This window comes from Acinonyx jubatus, chromosome D4 (genome assembly GCF_027475565.1).
Source record: "Acinonyx jubatus isolate Ajub_Pintada_27869175 chromosome D4, VMU_Ajub_asm_v1.0, whole genome shotgun sequence".
In the NCBI taxonomy this organism is placed as follows: domain Eukaryota; kingdom Metazoa; phylum Chordata; class Mammalia; order Carnivora; family Felidae; genus Acinonyx; species Acinonyx jubatus.
Genome location: NC_069391.1, coordinates 67740213 through 67755165, shown reverse-complemented (window position 1 = coordinate 67755165; position 14953 = coordinate 67740213). Strand labels below are relative to the sequence as shown.

Sequence of the window (14953 nt, the reverse complement as noted above, 5' to 3'; positions counted from 1 at the left end):
CTATACATGAAGTTAGGATTATGAGGACAAGGAGGATGAGTTTCATCCACCTGGGGCTCCATACAACATGTTCAGATAATAAATTTCTGGTTCACTGTCTCACCCTGGCTCTGTGAAAACTCTTAGCTCGAAAGCTGCCACTATTCTTTTAAAAATTCCCTGGCAGTCCTGGAAGCCAGGAAAGTTTTACTCTCAAACAAGAATTTTGGTGTTTGTATCTGTTAAGTCCTTTATTTAATTACAATAACACATTGTTTAAATTAAGTTTCCTTTGGAAAAAAAGAAGGGTTTATAGGAAGAAGAAAACATTATGTCAAACTAGACAAAGTTTGGAGAGACTGAAAACTCTGTTTTTCAAAAAAAAAAAAAATCTAAAACCTTTCTGGAATTCTCTTCTCCATGGCCAATTTGCTCAACTCTGTGGCCTTCATCTAAAAGTGGTTCTCTACCCCTTCACCTGAATTAGGTCTAAGAGAGAAGTATTTTCATAAAGGCAAGCTGGGCTTCAACTCAGGGTCCTACACGCCTCTGGCAGGCCTTCTAGGAACATTAGAGTTGACTGTTTAACTTCATAACTGGGTGGTATCTGTTTCCTTCTTTAAAGATGCCAGTTTCAGTGGATATATTAAGCATATCCTCACAGTCGGGGTGACAATTTGTAGTAGTTAGCTGTATACCAGCAAATGATGGACAAACTGACCAGAATTGAAGAGGTGATGGTTATAAGTACATGTGGCTGGCTAGATTCTGTCCTCTCTCCGTCCTTCCCCCACACCCCCCTTTCCTTGCTTCCCCTCTTCCCTCCTTCCTTCCTTTGCACATTGGAAGTCTTTCTCCAGATGGGAGGGGTTGGGAGACTTTCTAATAGATCTGGGGAGTAGAAGAAAAAACACCTTAGATGTCGATTATATTTCGAGAAAACAAAAAGCGAAGAAAAGCCACTCTTGTGTACTCCCAGAACACTTCTGACACTGCACGTGTGGGTTCTGCCACACCAAGCCAATTGTGGGTGGCCACCAGTTGGGAGTCTTCGGGTTTAACTGAACGCTGTCATTAACTGCCTGCACGGGTGAAGGGCTCAGCCCAAGACTGCCCTGCCTTCAGATGCCAACCCCAGGTGGTCACGTGTACTTCGGACCAACTTGTTCTGAATAAGGGATTCCCTCCTTGAGTCTGCTAATTTGCTAGGACTGGTCACAAAACTCAGGGGAACACTGATTTATGCTTATCACAAAGCATATTACAAAGGATGTGGGTGACAAGTCGGATGGAGCAGTGCACGGGGCAAGGAGTAGGGGAGGGGTGTGGAGCTTCCACTTTCTCTCTAGACGTGTCACCCTCCCAGCACCTCCCTGTGGTGCCTCTGGGTTTTCTCTGAAACCCAGAGTTTGAGGGTTTTCTGATGGAGGTTTCCTCATGTAGGCATGATTGACTATTACCTCATTCTCCAGCCCCTCTCAGCTCCCAGAAGGATGGGGCAGGGCTTGAAGTTCCAAGCTACCAATCATATTTGGTCTTTCTGGTGACCGGCCCTCCTCCAACCCTGTCCAGGAGCCCCCAGAGTCTCCTCGTTGGAACAAAAGACGGTCCTATCACCCAGGCTATCACAAGGGTTTTAGGAACTCTGAGTCAGAAACGGGGGTCAAAGACCAAATATTAGGACAAAAGATGCTCCTAGCACCCCTCTTACTCAGGACATTACAAGGGTTTGGGGAGCTCGGTATCAGGATCAGTATACGTATTTGATCTGGGGGCAGAGACCAATATTTATATTTCTTATTATGTCACAGTGACGCCGAGGGCTAAACTTTATTCTGCAATCCTCTTTGTCGCAAGCACAGTCGAAGCAGAGCAACAGAAATGAGTGCCGGTTGTCCTCAAAGTATGAGTTAATCCCAGGCTTGATTTATTCAGGTCGTGGAGTGGGCACTAGAGCAGGTGGCTCCCACCAGGTCCAGGAGCCACCAGACTGGGTTCAGAGCTGGGTGAAGTGCTTCTGACTTCACAGCTCAGCCTTGCTTCCCATAGAGAGGCTGTGGGGCCGGGAAGGCGGGGCAACGGAACCAAATGATTGCCACAAAATTCATCTTTATTACTGCTTTCCTTATAGGGCTGCTATTTAGAATTTACTGAGTGATCACAGCAGATTTTACAGTTATGGTGTGTGCCAGCTAGCTGTCCTGGGTAGTCTTTCTAGTCCAGAACGTTCAGCAAATCCTTACAGACTGTCTGTGTGGAAAGGCCACACTGGAGCTTTGGATAGTAAAGAGGTGAGGTAGGAAATGGAGCCTGCCCACAAGCAGCTTCTAGCTTGGTGCAGGGTGAAATAAATATCTCTCCAAGATGACGGAGAGTGGTAAGTGCCTCAAGAGAAGAGCAGAGGTAGGGGTTCCTGGGTGGCTCAGTCGGTTGAGCGTCTGGCTTCAGTTCAGGTCATAATCTCTCAGTTTGTAAGTTTGAGCCCCTCATTGGGCTCTGTGTTGACAGCTCAGAGCCTGGAGCCTGCTTTGGATTCTGTGTCTCCCTCTCTCTCTGCCCCTCTTCTGCTTGTGCTCTCTCTCTGTGTCTCATAAATAAATGTTAAAAAAATTTTCAAGAGAAGAGCAGAGGGGCACCCAAGTGGCTCAGTGTCTGACTTTGGCTCAGATCATGGTCTCACATTCAGGAGTTCAAGCCCCACGTCGGGCTTACTGCTGTCAGCACGGAGCCCTCTTTGAATACTCTGTCCCTCTCTCTTTCTGCCCCTCTCCTCTCCCACTTGCGTGCTCTCTCTCTCTCTCTCTCTCAAAAATTAATAAACATTAAAAAAAGGAGAGAAGAGCAGAGAAAAGATTGTGGGATATTAATGGAGAGCAAGGAAGAATTGATTTTAATGGGAAGTACCAGGAAAAAAGCCCTTTAAAAGGTGGTGGTTAAACCAGCCCCACACACGAGGTGGATTGTGGGCTGGACGTGGGCACAGAGGACACACAGGAGTCGGAAAGTGGGAACAGACAGTCTGGTCTGACTGGTGAGGAGAGACACAATTGGCTGGGGAGGGCATTTGGGGCAGATGGGGCTGGGCCTCGGTTGTCAGGTGAAGGAGTTGAGACTATGTGAACGCCAGGAAAGGAGTTTGGGTAACTTCAGGCAGCCTGGGAAAGGGGACTCACGCTGAGCTGTGTGGATTTGTGTTCCTGAGCAAAACCTGTCATCTCCATCTTGTGAGGAACCAAAACTGCCCCCTCAGGTACTGTTTTGTTGTAACTATCTTCTAATTGTATTTGGCCAGGCTCTTCTCGGAGCCTTTGCATCTAGTTCTGTGACTGTCACGTTTGCTATCGTATTTAAGTAATAATAGCCCTCAGTGGCTGAGAGTCTGTCACCTGCCAGGCACCTTGGTGAGTGTGTCACATGTCTTATTTCTTTTAATTCCCTTGAAAGCCTAAGGTGGGACATATTTCTCCTACTTTTCCGACAAAGAAACTGAGTCCCAGCGTGTTTCCGTATGTCCTGAGGCTACCCAGCTTCCAGGCGGCAGAAAAACGATCTGTTTCCATTGCCTTCCATTCATTCTCCTACCCGAGCACCCAGAGCTTTTAGTATTGACAAAGAACGAGAGCTGACAATGGGTGTGTTCAACACATCACATGCATTAACTCACAGAAGTGACGTAAGGAAAGTCCATGCAGTTTGCCCACGGTTGCAAAGCGACCGGGCGGCAAAACCAGACTCCAAGCACATGGTTTTAACCAATTATCAGTCCTGTGGTGCAAGGATTAGGGTCTGGCACAAGCAGCTAGTGGCCACTTAGGTGAATGTTTTTGTTTTGTTTTGTTTATTAATTTTTTTTAACGTTTATTTATTTTTGAGACAGAGAGAGACAGAGCATGAATGGGGGAGGGGCAGAGAGAGAGGGAGACACAGAATCAGAAGCAGGCTCCAGGCTCTGAGCCATCAGCCCAGAGCCCGACGCGGGGCTCGAACTCACGGACTGCGAGATCGTGACCTGAGCTGAAGTCGCACGCTTAACCGACTGAGCCCCAGGTGAATGTTTTTGAATGTTTTATGAGTGAAATTAAGCAAACAAATGAGAGGGTAGAATAAAGAATGAATGACTCACGTGTATGACACCAAGCCTTAGTTCTTGATTTTCTCCTGGACACTGAGCTAGGACATTGGTGAGCCTCTCCCAAGAGAATGGATGGTTTGACTTGGCCATGACTGCGTGGTCCAGACAGCCGGGCACCCCACAGATGTGGAAATGGGGTCAACTGTTGAACACCACACTTCTCAGTCAACTGGGCTTTGTCTAGAGAAATGAATCTTCTCTCCCGTGTCCTAGTGCTACACTAGGTACGTAGCAGGCTTTAATAGTAATAATTCCGTTAAGAGGAAAATCACAAATACGTCGGGGCGTTTTGGTAGTCCTTGTTTTTAACTAAACTCACTTCCTTATCTGTTATGACCACTAATATTTTTAAAAAATTGACTTTTATTTTTTTAGAAAAGTGTTAGATTTATAGAAAATCTGCAAAGATAGTACAGAGAGTTTCCACACAGCCCTCAGCCAGACTCCTCTGCTGTCGACAGCTCACACTGCTGTGGTACATTGGCATAACTAAGGAAACAACATCGATAGGTACTTTAATATGAACTGGACTCCACACTCTACTCAGAGTTCATGAGTTTCCCCCCAATGTCCTTTTTCCATTCCAGGATCCCATCTAGGACACCACATTACATTTACCTGTCATATCTCCTTGGGCCCCTCTGGCTTGTATCAGTTTCTTGGACTTCCTTTGTTATTCATGATCTTGACAACACTGAGGAGTACTGGTCAGGTGTCTTGTAGAATGTTCCTGAATTTGGATTTGTCCGATGTTTTTCTCATAGTCAGCATGGGGTTGTGAGTTTTGGGAGGAAGACCACAGAGATGAAGTACCGTTCTCATTACATGCTATCAAGACGAGCACTAAATTTTTAAATCAAAATCTTTAATTCTTCTACTTTTGATGCCTGTAGCTCTACATTCTTCCCTTTCCTGTTTTTCTGGTGGCCTTGCCGATTCTATTGGAGACAGTAAGCTTTCCTGCAGGCTCACCAGGTCCTAACTAAGTCTTAATAGCAAAGCATGTTGCGGGGAATTCTGCTGGCCCGGTTTTGCCTGGCCTGGATAAGACAATCTTGGTTTACTAGTCAGGTGAGTTTCTCCTGGTTGAGATGTAGAGCACTTTTTTCATGACTGCTGATAGGTAAATGGAGGCATTCTAGTTCTTAATGGTGCTGCTGTCACCCAAGAAAAGCGCTAATCATGTTGATGGGGTAGATGAAATTGAGTTTATAAGGGCAAAGCATAGGAGAAAATACAAATATGTGTTTTCAACCATGTTTTTCATAGACGGACGCCAAATTCCATGTTTTGCTTTTTTTTTTTTTTTCTAAATATAAAACTATTGGTAAAGATGATCTTGAATTTGTTTGGAAGCATCCACTGTGCCCTGAGCACAAAAGCCAGCCTATCTCACTGGCTTGTCCTCACTCAAGCTTCTGAGTCTCTTTTTCCTGAGAGGGTCCAGCAAAGCTACATCCATTATCAGGAACTTAACATCCATTATCTCCATTTAAAACTACTTTGCTCTTGGGTTTCAACCATGTTTTATCCATACTTGTTAAACATGAAAGGCTTATACATTTCAGGAAAGCCACGAGGCTTAGACAAATAGAAAACATTAAGCCAATTTCAGATGACAACAATCCTTATTGCTCTTCTGGAAGCAAAAGGGAACAGATTTGAACTGGAGTTTGTGTCACTGAATTTTATTTTGTTTATTTTCTTTCTTTATTATTTTTGGTGTATGTCTCTCTACACTTTTAGGCGGAACAGCACTCCTGCAAGGCAGGATAGCATCAGACTGTTTGTTGTAGACCTTGGCTTGAGGTGCAGATGTTTTGGCTCAGTTAATAATAAACCATTCTTGAACCTATTTTTAATTTTAGTTCATGAAGTAACAGGAAAATATAGCAACTTTTTGAATGTGCTCCTAGGGAGAGCAGAGAAGAGCGAGTGAGAGAGGGAAAGCTAATTAGAGGTAGATGGTTCTAGTTCAGTCCTAGGCTGGCTTTAAGATATTGCCATGAAAACGTCCTGTTCTCCTTTCCCATCATCACCTCTGTCTTGACTTTCCCTATTTAATGCCTCATCATCTTTTTTTTTAATGTTTATTTATTTATTTTGAGAGAGAGAGAGAGAGACAGAGAGCACAAGTGGAGGGGCAGAGACAGAGGGAGACACAGCAGGCTCCAGGCTCTGAGCTGTCAGCACAGAGCTGGACCCGGGGCTTGAACCCACGAACCATGAGGTCATGACCTAAGCCGACGTGAGACACTTAACTGACTGAGCCACCCAGGCTTAACTGACCAGCCACTCTTTCATCTCCTTGATCCCTTTCCCTGGTGTGGACGCTGTTCCAGTCTGGGACATGCTTTGCTGGCTGACATCTACATCTTTCTCTCCAATGTCAGGCGTTAGGGTGAGGGGTGCCACACATCTCTGCCTGCCTGGCTATCCCTGATGGAGCCCCAGAGATTTCGAGCTTAGCATTAACCCAACCTCTCTCCAAAGTGAGAACTGTTTGCTCTGATTCCTGGAAATGCTCATGAATAGACTCCATGTGCAGGGAGAAGGGGATGTGGAAGGGAGCCAATCAACCCAGACACCCGCCCAACCCACAGGGCCTCTGCTGGAGCCCGTGTCTGGAGCAGGCAGGACGCAAGGCAGCCCAGGGCAGGGCTTTCGGGGTAGTGGCAGATTGCTACCAATGGGCTAACGGGTCCTCACCTACTTCTGACAGGTGGGGACACACAAAACTCTTTTTGGTTCTTTTAATCTTACAGAACCAGGTAACCACATGCACGGTCTCAAGTCTGGCTCCTGGTTATTATATGTGGTGCCAATCGGGACTGAGAATAGGAGATGATGGTGTTGGCCCTTTTGCCTCTGGCCTTCTCTGGGGCCCGCAGCTGCCCAGCTAGAGGCCCAGGGCCTCGGGCTCAGCCGACTACCGTGGGCTCTGCGTCAAACCAACAGTTTGCAGGTGGTAGCGCCTTGGCACGAGAGGTGGCCGCCAGGTGGCAGAGGGGCCACAGCTGCTTACAGATGCTCGGTGCCGCCATCTACAGTGGTTCAGCGTGCGCATGGGGATCGACTTCCTGTCTGTGACCGCCACTGCCAGGGTCGTGCTTGACCCCCCCAGTGGATGTTTCTGTGCACCAGAGCGAGCTGCACATGGGGGGCTTCTGGAGCCTGAAAGAGGCTTTAAGAAGTCGGCTAAGGGCCTGGAATCTATCCCAGTCCCCAACCTTGGTGGGGCGTTCTGCCTTGGGAATGAGAGGCGCGCAGGGAAGAGCAGAGCAAAGGGAAACAGGTGCTACAACCCTGGAGGTCGGAGACTGCCGTGCAGGGGATGCAAAGCTGTCACCCCAGCCCAGGAAGTGCCACTTCTGCCAGACCATCAGCTAAATGGTGGCCTCGTGTGTGCTGAAGGCCCAGCAGGCCCCCAGCTCACAGGGAAAGACAGCCTACTTTCTGGTGGAAGGAGAAGAGGAGATCCATAGCCCTGCCCTGCTCCTATGCATTTGTGTGCCTGTCTGTACACACATGGGTGTTTTTTTTTTTTTTTTTTTGCCAACACATGTGTTTTTGTGCTTATGTACGTGTGTGTATGAATGGGTACGCATGAATGCATGTGTGATTTGACAGTGCAGGGAAAATACCGCTGGGAAAGGATCTTGGTAACAATTAAAGCTTGATGTTTAAATCACGGGCACACATTTTTTATAGAACCTGCTACCTTGTAGTCCCGATTACATGACTGGGGATCCCAGAGCAGAGCCAGGGGGAGTGAGGCTTGCTACATCGGACCTGTGCCTGCTTTCTGCCGCCCATATGCCACTTGACAGGGTTCTAACTCCTGGGTACTTCGGCTACATTTTCCTCGGTTGGGCTAATTTTCTTATTTGGGGACACTGCATTTCCTGAGTAAATTCAAATACATTGCTTTAAGTTGATTTCGATTCTTTTGCATTTGATTCAAATGCACCCTTTTCCAGGGCCGTCCTGGTAAACACAAAAAGGCCTTGAGAAACCATTGTAAAGCTATACGAGGTCACAATAGGGTAGAGGCCTCATGATTCCACTGTGGGTTTAAGAAATGTCAAGTGGCAGAAACCTAAATACTCTTCATTTTCCAGAGCCGGGAGAATGCAATTATAACATGACTCACTATTTCACGGGTTCACATATGTCCTCGTGTGCATGTGTGTGGATCATGGGCTCTTCAGCATGTCAGTAAACATTTTTATTGGGTGCTGGGACATGCATATCCATTAGGAGCCTCTTGAGGGCAAGGCACAAAGTATTAGTTGGGGAATAAGACTGGGGAGTGCTGGGAGCAAAGGACCTGGATGGGGGTGAGTATTTTATCACTGGCATGGTTTAGAATTGCTGGTGCTTTTTATCATCAGCAGATGCACTTCTAGTTGGTTTTATTACTGTTTTTAAATTCCCTGCAGACCACACACCCCCTTACTGCCCACACCCATGTAGATTGCCCCTCCACTTGGTACCCCCTACTCGGCATGCTGCCCACCCGACTTGGTATACCGCTACAAAACACCCAGCGAAACAATGAGAAATTCTGTTTCTAACGAAATAAATTCTGGAGTCAGATGGTTTCAGGGTTGCTTTGGCAGCTTAATGGTATCATCTAGGGTCTTTCTATTTGTCACTCCTCTTTCAGTATCCTTATAAGACACCCGCCTTTCTTCAAATGGCCCAGGATGGCATTGGGTGGAGATAAGGCAATGTCCAGCCCAAGAAGAGGAGTGTTTCCTCTTGTTTCCTCTGATATGGGAGGACAAATGAAGAGGACACGTTTCCCGGAAACCATTCTGGGAAACTTTGCCACAGATTCCATTGGCCAGGATTAGTCACATGGCCGTGAACTAGTTCAGGGATTGGCAAATCTGGCCAGCCACCTACTCATGTTCAGCCCACAAGCTAAGAATGGTTTTTATATTTTTATATTTATAGGTTTTTATTTATTTTATTTATTTATTTATTTATTTTATTTACTTATATTTATTTATTTTTTATATTTTTATATTGAATGGTTTTTATATTTTTGAATCGTTGAAATAAAACATCAAAAGTAGGGCACCTAGGTGGCCCAGTCAGTTGAGCATCTGACTTCAGCTCAGGTCATCAGGTAGCTGTTCGTGAGTTCGAACCCCACATTGGGCTCACTGCTGTCAGCCTGTCAGCATAGAGCCCACTTGAGACCTTCTGTCCGCCTCTCTCTGCCCCTCCCCAGCTTGCTCTCTCCCAAGAATAAATTAAAAAAAAAAAAAAGAAAAAATCAAAGGCAAAATAACATTTTATGACATGAAAATTAAACACAATTCCAATTTCAATGTCCATAAATAAAAGTGTTGTTAGAATACAGCCACGTCCACTTGTTTATGTATTGACTACGGCTATTTCACGCTACAGTGGCAGAGGTCACTGTACAGAAACCAAATGTTCTGCAAAGCTGAAATATTTACTCTCTTGTCCTTTACAGAAAGAGTTTGCTGACCCCTGAACTAGCTGAGTAGATGGCTGGGGTTTCTGGCATTTCCAGCCCCTATGGTGTGCAGCTTGGAGAAGTTTAGGTGAGTTAACTAAGGTCACTCGGCAAGTGTCACAGAATCCGAGCACAGATCTGTTTGGTTTCTCACCCTGTGCTGTCCATCAGCTGAACCTTGAGCCATGAGATGAACGTGTTCTGTAGGGGCAGCACGAGTGGAGCACAGGGTTTAGAAGATACACAGGAGGGCTGAGTCTGATGAAGCTGGAAAAAGATACTGCAGGAGGTTAGGTGAGGGCCAGACTGTGGGGGCTTTGAATGCTGAGCTAAAAAAGAAGAACTTTAGGCTTTTGAAGTGGAAGCCTTTTGAGGAGGATATGAGCAGTTCTGAGATGACAGCTCTGATGAAGAAGTAACAGATGGAATAAACGTCTGGTACGATACAGCTGATTTTTGATAGCGGTTAGCCCCTTGAGCTAACACCGTCATTATAAAGGGATCCCACCAATCTTGGTATACAGCCCAGAGAGGTGCAATGTGGCAGAATGGGCTTGAAGGTGAGTTTTGTTTGGCTTCACTGATTTTTTTTTTTAAGGGAGTAAACCACTAAACTTAAGACTCCATATAAAAATAAGGGTGTCTGGCATCTCTCAAATAAATTGGAACATCTGGCAACTGGTTCCACATTTCCACATGACAAAAATTGGCTGGAGTTGAGTTGGGACTGATGTTTTTATATTCTCCGTAGTCATTACCCCTGCTTATTACTCTTCTGACGCTGAGGTCAAGAGTGAGTTCCTGTGTCAGTTAGGGTTACATGAGATGCTGTAACAAGTAAACTCTGACATTCCAGTGACTCGATAATCTATAGAAGTATATCATGTTACCCATGTAACAATCCAGTGCGGGTGTCTCAGGGAGTGGATAGCTCTCCTTCACACAATGAATCATTCAGGGACTCAGGTTCCTCCTATCTCATGGGCATAGCCATCTGAGCCTTGGAGTCTTCTGTATGCAAGTGGTGGATAGGGAAAAGAAGGTAGAGAAGGGTCAGATTTCACATTGATCAGAAGCCCATATGGCAATTGGACTTTTGACCTCTGACCTTATAGCCAATACATTGGTTTAGAACAACAATTTAATGTATGTAAAGGGTCTGGTTGGGATGCTCTGATGAATTTGTACTGGTGTTTGTTCACTGTGTCTGCATATTGACTCCATCGGCTTCCTCCTAGTTAAATACTGGACCTTTTTTTTTTTAATTTGTTAATTTTTGTCATGTAACAGACTACTTCAAGGCTTCATGGTATGACAACACCCAATCCTTTTGTTTCGCTCATTGATTCTGTGGATCAGGAATTTGGGCAAGCAAGGCAAAAATGACTTGGTTCTACTCCTCAGTGACTGGAGACTCAACTGGGAGGGCTTGAACATGTGGGGTCCTACTTAAATGGCTGGAGGGTGGAATCATCTGAAGTTTCCTTCACTCACAGGAAGTGAGTATTTGGGCTATTTGGGACAGTCAAGGGGGAGCTACACTTGGCTTCCTCATGTTTTTTGGGCTTCCTTGCAGCATGGCAGCCTCAGGGCAGACTTCTTACATGGTGGCTTGGACCTCCAAAAGCAAGTATTTTTAGCAAGCAAGGCGGGAGCTCCATAATATTTTATAACTTAACTTTGGAGGTCATGTAGCCTCACTTCTATAGTATGCTATGGGCCAAACAGTCATAAGTCAATCTTAATTCAAAGGGAGGGGAGACCCGTTGATGCGAAGAAGGTAAAAAGAAAGACACACACACAAAACTGGAGGCCATATTTTAAAACTGATACAGATTGGCACCTTAACTGACATCTTTGTGCATGTAGCATAAAGCAGGCCATTCACAGCTAAAGGAGTCAAGTTTCTCAAAAGCTCAAAATATCTCTAACCTGTGGTTTCTGTAATCATCTCTCATTAGCCTGGGGAGATAAAGTGAATGAGAACAATTCTAATTGCTCAAAACCATGACATATGCTATACATCCCAGGTAATCTATTTAAAAGCCTAGTTTCTTCCTTTGAATTTTAATATATTTGACTTTGAGTCGGTATGGAATCCTCCCTAGTCTGACATGTGGCTTCTGTCTGAAACAGTTCTCAAAATGTGTCTAAGGCTTCAAGCCTGGCTGCAGATCAACTAGTCCTCCTTAAATAGGATTTATAATTCTCGGTATACTTGGATCTAGAACAGGGTCTTTGTCGCAGGTCCACAGATGAAATTCAAGGCATCCATGATCTTGGATAGGAACACTTACATATTTATTTTCACTAACCTCGAACTGAAATACAACATTTCGTTCAGTTATGAATGTTGGCAACGAACCCTACTAATATTAGCTGTACCTATGACCCCGGGGCTTTGCCAGCAAAAGAAATCAATGATACTTTCATGTATTATTACAGTTGGTTCCGTTCTCTTGAAATACTGTTTATGTTCATCATTACTTTGAAATTATGATAGTTCTTGAACACATTAGGTTGCACATGACCAATCTTCCTTTCTACAGACACATGTCCAACAAAGCTGGGCAATTATCCAGATGACTCCGCTCCCTGTTGTGGTTCAGCCACCAGCCCGGGGAATCCTTCCTTCTCACCCTGTCACCAGGCACCTACATTGCTTTGCATTCTTCTCTAATGCACAGTTGTGGAATGGCCAAAACATGGGAGGAGGGGAGTCATTTTTATTGCTTGGTAACATTTTGCAAAAATGGACAGTCGAAATGTGAATTTGTAGCCCTCTATAAAGGGGTGCACCTGTAATTCTGGATGTGATTGTGGGTGAGAATTCTGGTGGGGTTGACAGAGGAGTAACAGGGAGTATGGACATAGGAACTGGAGAGTGGGACCAGCCTGGGTAACACTTTCATCTGGAAGTTTAGGGCTCTACCTAAAGAGCCATGTTGTGAAAGGCAGAGGCTATGCAAAAGTATTATTTTTGGGAGTAGGCATGAACATGGCATAAAATTTAAAAGACCCAAAATGGATTTACTGAAAGGTACTCACCTTAATGCTGTCCCTCAGCTACCCACATCCTTTCCCCAGTGATAGTAACTGCTATCACGTTTTGGGGCATAACTCTCCATCTAGTGAATTTTATGCAATCAACACACACACACACACCATGCCTCCGCCATGGCAAGAGTGTCCTATTTTTTGAGTATCATGAAAATGTGCGTTATATTACAAAACTCAAATTGTATGAGAAGACATCAATTGCTGAATAAAAGTCTCCTTATGCTTCTCCTTGAGGAAAATTATTTGAAGTATTTATTTTTTAGTGCTTTTGATGTCCAGCTCCATATTTCAGATAAGCTGCATATATCTGACTTACTCACTTTTATTGACTTACTGACTTCAGATAGGGTCTAGTATTCTCCACTACGAAATGCTTCAGCTAAATCCGCGTCCATTAACGAGTGTAAGTCATCTTTAGCATTTTTATATTAGTTATTCTTTTCATTCTTCCTTTAGTTATTTTTATAACTTTAACAACTGTTACTTTTCTAGTGTCAGTATTAATAACATTTGTTTTCTGTCCTATAGATAGGATTAATTATTCCATGCATCGACCATATGTTCTTCTGAGTATTAACAATGACCAAAATCAGCACTATTTTATTATGTAAATATTATTTATTTCCAAACAAATTATTGTGATTGGACTCTGAGAGAGGGAAATATAACCTAAATTGCTAACACCCAAAGCAATATTAATCATAACACTAATATGTATGGAATACCACCAGCCCACTTATTTATTTTTAAAATGTGTGTGTGTGTGTGTGTGTGTGTATGCACATGATAGAATTGATACATAACATTGTGTAAGTTTAAGGTGCACATGTGTTGATTTCCTGCACTTAGACATTGCAGCATGATGCCCACCGTAGTGTTAGCTAACACCTCCATCATATCATACAGTTATCATTGTTTTGTGTGTGTTGGGAATAATTAAGATCTAGTCTCTTAGCAACTTTGAAGTTTATAATACAATGCTGTTGTCTGTAATCACTATGCTTTGCCTTAGATCTCCAGGACTCATTTATTTACCAGTCGCAAGTTTGTAGTCTTGAACAACATATCCCCAATTCCCCCCACCCTCTGCCCCTGGTAACCACCATTCTACTCTGTTTTTATGAGTTTGCCTTTTTTAGATTCCACCTGTAAGTGACAGCATACAGTATTTTTGAGATGAATCAGATAGAGAAAGGTAAATACTGTATGCTATCACTTACAGGTGGAAGTCTACCAATCCTACTTTAAAAATGAGCACGTAGAGGTCCAGGGTACTAAGAAACTTGTCTCAAGGTCACACAGTATTTAGTAGAACAGGGTGGACAGGATTTGAAACTGGGAAATATGATTCAAAAGCCCATGATCTTAACCACTGCACTATTCTTGCCTTTTGAAGTAATAAAAGCAAATGGATTCTCTTGCCTCATACTCCATCAATTTCCTGTCTCCTAAAATTCCTTGTAGTAAAGCATACATGGAAATGGTTGAAGTAAAATGTAAGAGTAACCCCTGTACCTTTCCCATAACCATTGCCCATCCCAAAGGAAACTAATGTTAACACTTTGGCGGATATCTTTCCAATCCCTTTTCCATGGAATTTAATGAGCTCACATGTTCTGTATTTTACCAATTGACTTGCTTTTCGATTTGGAGATCTTCCCATGTCAGCATATAAAAACCTACTACATTCCTTTTTAAATAGCAGTAAAACATTTTCTTTATAAGGCTGTTCTATAATCTACATAATCACTCCCTTATTGATGGATGTTTGAATTGGTTCCAGTGTGCACTATTACAGACGCAACAGCCACGAATGGCTTAGTCCTGCTCTTTGGGCAAGTGTGTATTTTTCTCCAGGATAGGTTGGTAGCAATGAAAGTGCTGTATGTGTCAGGCACATTAAAAATTGTGATGGCTCTTGCCAAATTGTTTCTCCCTACGCCCAACAGGCTTTAAAATTTATATTTCTTCCACATTGAATGAAAATGCTTCTTTCTTTTATAGAATCTTCAACATTTGAAATCATCCCATTTTTTTAAAAAGTGTTTATTTATTTATTTTGAAAAAGAGTGTGAGAGAGAGGGGCAGAGAGAAGGAGAGAGAGAACCCCAAGAAGGCTTTGTGCTGTCAGCCCAGAGCCTCACATGGGGCTTGATCCCTTGAACCGTGAGATCCTGACTTGAGTCGAAATCAAGAGTCAGATGCTTAACTGACTGAGTCATCCAGGTGCCTCATATATATATATATATATTTTTTTTTTTTTCTTTTTTTTGCCAAGCTAATGGGTA

At 43.9% G+C, this 14953-nt stretch overlaps 1 pseudogene; it reads left to right on the top strand.

Moving 5' to 3' along the window:
* Nucleotides 1–5113: 5113 nt before the first annotated feature.
* LOC106978584 (protein lin-28 homolog A-like) overlaps nt 5114–14953 on the top strand; it is a 53892-nt pseudogene continuing 44052 nt past the window's right edge.